At 32.5% G+C, this 3,670-nt stretch overlaps 1 protein-coding gene across 1 annotated transcript in view; it reads left to right on the top strand.

Annotated features, from left to right (window-relative positions):
- Nucleotides 1-3,306: 3,306 nt before the first annotated feature.
- b3gnt5b (UDP-GlcNAc:betaGal beta-1,3-N-acetylglucosaminyltransferase 5b) overlaps nucleotides 3,307-3,670 on the top strand; it is a 10,259-nt gene continuing 9,895 nt past the window's right edge. Inside the window, exon 1 of the mRNA XM_065269314.1 lies at nucleotides 3,307-3,420. The gene's annotated coding sequence lies outside the window, so the exon portion shown is untranslated. The remainder of the gene's footprint in view (nucleotides 3,421-3,670) is intronic.

The following is a 3,670-nucleotide window of genomic DNA, read 5'->3' as shown; positions in this document are numbered from 1 at the left end:
TACTTTGCTGCCTTAAAAATTTTTGTTAAATCAACTCAGATTTACAAGTCATGTCAACAGAGATGAGTTGTCACAACTTACAAAATATAGTTGAGAAAAACTTAATTTTATAAGTTATAACAACTTACCTGTAGTTATAACATCTCACCTCTAGTCAAGATAAATAATAGTTAGTTGAAATGACTTTTAAATCTGAGTTGATTCAACAAAAATTTTAAGGCAGCAAAGTATTTTTTACAGTGTATAGTTATTTTAATATGAATGTTTTTGCTAATTTTAAATTGTAAGATTTCTTTCTATTTTTCTTTCTATTTATGTTTTTTCATAGTCTAGCCTATAATTTCTTATCGTAAACTTTGGAGAAGTCAAAGCATGTCGTACTCTGTATGGTTGTGTATGTGACCAGAAAACATCTAATAACCATAAAAAGACTTGGGTATGGAAAGGCAAATCCTAACGCACATGCTTAAAGGCATAGTTCACCCAAAAATGAAAATGTTGTCATCGTTTACTCAGTCTCGTGTGGTTACAAACCCTTATAATTTTCTTTGTTCTAATGAACACAAAAGAAGATATTTTGAGAAATGTTTGTAATCGAACCATTCGTGGATCCCATTCACTTCCATAGTATTCTTTTTTCCTACTATGGAAGTGAATGGAGTCCATGAACGGTTTGGTTACAAACATTATTCAAAATATCTTCCTTCGTGTTTATCAGAACAAAGAAATTTATGCAGGTTTGTAACAACATGAGAGTCGGTTAATGATGAAAGAATTTTAATTTTTGGGTGAACTATCCCTTTAAGGCAGAGATTTTCAAACTGGGATCCCCAGAAGATTCCAAGGCCTCTCAAGAAAATCTCAAGAGAAAAAGACAAAGCAAAAAGTCTGTGTAGCCAATTATTTTTTCATGTTGTTCTTCGGGACCCTTACAGTCTAAAGGCAAACTGTTTTTTACAAATTATCAGCATTTGTAGGCTAAATACACGATTTTCAGAATTTGCATAGCCCATATTTTTATGGAATTGCATATTGTAAACTAGTCAACATTTAAAGTGGATCAAACCATTTCCTTATTGGTTTTCTTAAACCAACGCCCAATACCTGTTCTTTTCTTAGGACAAGTTTGATTTATGTTTTTATCCACTTCAAATGTTGACTAGTATATTTGTTTAAGGAGTATATATAGACATTGGGCCCATAGGTGTCATTTACACTGGGGACACTGGGGACATGTCCCCACCACTTTTTGAAATGGCTGATTTTGTCCCCACCACTTTTTGAAAGCATTTGGTTAAAATGTTCTGAAAAATCGAGCAATACCTGTGCGACTTACACTGCAAAAATTACTTTCTTACTTAGTAGTTTTGTCTTGTTTTCAGTAGAAATATCAAAAAATTCTTAAATCAAGATGTATTTTCAAATGACTTTAGTAAATAAGTCTAGTTATTAGTCAAAAAATTAGTGAATTTGTGATTAAAACAAGCAAAAAAATCTGACCCATTGGCAGATATTTTTGCTTGTTTTAAGCACAAATTCACTTCAATTGTATATGTTTTGTCTAAAAACTAGACTTGATTTTGCTCATCAAGAAAAAGCATCTTGATTTAAGAATTTCTTGATATTTCTACTGAAAACAAGACAAAAATACTAAGTAAGAAAGTCAGATTTTCAAGAAAAAATTCTTAGTATTTTTGTCTCGTTTTCAGTAAAAATATCTAAAAATTCTTAAATTAAGATGCTTTTTTTTGATTAGCAAAAATTTAGTTTTTAGACCAAAAATATCAAATTTAAGTGATTTTGTGCATAAAACAAGCAAGAAAATATGCCAATGGGGTAAGTAAATTTTTTTGAATTTTTCTTGAATTTCTTGTTTAAGAAAAATTTTCAAGATTGTTTTGCTTACCCCATTGGCAGATTTTTTTTGCTTGTTTTATGCACAAAATCACTGACATTTGGTCTAAAAACTAGACTTATTTTCTTAGGTCATTTTTCTCATCAAGAAAAAGCAACTTAATTTAAGAATTTGTAGATATTTTTACCAAAAAAAAAAAAAAAAATTAAGACATTTTTTTCTTGAAAATCATTTTTTGCCGTGTACGACTTGTTGTGTGGTCCAGGGTCACATGTAGCGTTGTATGCTTATGGTGTGTTTTCTTTTACATATGTAACGAATTTCATTTTAATCATTGACTCAACGTGCTGCTGTTTTCTACAGTATGGTGCTTTGTCACTGATCGGTTGAGCTGGTGTTGCAGGTACTGTTACATATGTGCAGTCGACATTGTTGAGGGTTTTATGCAGAGTATTTTTGTGTTGTTGACCGGCCTACGCTATGCCCATTTTTGATGCGCCGTTATTACATTTTTTCCCCTGCCTGCTATAATGTTTTTTTATCTTATCTTTTGTCCCCACCACTTTTCAACACAAACTGACGCCCCTGATTGGGCCTGTACCATGAAAACTGTTCAATCTCAGGGTTACAGAATGAGTTTCGAGCTGACAAAGCCAAGCCAATGTGAACATGCCTCGATGGTATAAGCTATTTTCAAGGTACCCAAAAGACCCAGGATTTGCACAAACTAATTCTAAACTTACCTGGCTAACCAACTAAACCGGCTTTATGCTACAGGCCCCTGGTTCATACCTTTGTTCAACCTCAGTTTAGTAATACATGGTTAATAACAAATTGTGAATGGGATGCTAAACAGTAATATTAGGAAGGATCTTGTTGGCATAATAACGCAAAATTGAAACCATCAGAAAGTAATTTTATTTAGATTAATCATGGGTGTAATAACTTTGTGTGACGTAAATAAGCAGATCTGCAAAGCACAAAACCCATTAGGTACACACCTTATATAAAATAAAACACATAAAGCCTACACTACAGGCTAACAGATGAGCTCAGAATATAAATGCAACGCTTATATCGAATTAATGCATAAAGACGGTAATTATACCTTTTATAAAATATTATAAAAATGCTCAATGTTGCTTAATGCAAAGATACTGCTTAGTACATATTAAGACGGTGATTAACACACACACACACACACACACACATATTTTCAGTACACACCTTTTCAATAAACCATTACAAAAAAATTGCTTAAGGGGGCTTTTATTAATGCATTAAGGTTTTGTCGTGTGTAGCCTAACTAAGAAAATTAACGTCCGATACAGATAAAACAAACTTTACCACAATTATCCAGAAAGCAAAATTAAAGTTTGAAAAAAAAACGCGTTGGTCACCCGGGCATAGGATCCACCCTATGGTTTACGACAGCTTCATATAAAGAGAAAGTTGTGCGTGAGAGTCAGTGTGTTTTACATAAGTTCAATGACTGTTACCTGTGGATCTGCTGAACTTCAATGAGAATTTATTGATAAAGGGATCAAAATCGACACTTTCCCTAGGTAAGACCTTCATTCGAGCTCTTTATACTAAAGCTGAATACAAGTTATATCTAAGAAAAGCACAATTTGTTTGCACTGTTACTTACTTTAATCGAGTGTTTTCTATGCAAACGATTCATTTATGTGTATGTTGTCTAATATCTGGAGGTGTACTGAAACGCATGTATTATCTTTAAATAAATAAATAGGGCAACTTTTAATTTGGACGGACAACTTTATGGTAATAGAGACATGGAAAAACAAGAATACT

Source organism: Paramisgurnus dabryanus, chromosome 6, assembly GCF_030506205.2.
Source record: "Paramisgurnus dabryanus chromosome 6, PD_genome_1.1, whole genome shotgun sequence".
NCBI lineage: Eukaryota > Metazoa > Chordata > Actinopteri > Cypriniformes > Cobitidae > Paramisgurnus > Paramisgurnus dabryanus.
The sequence above is the reverse complement of the archived record's forward strand: the minus strand, read 5'-3'. Positions and strand labels throughout refer to the sequence as shown.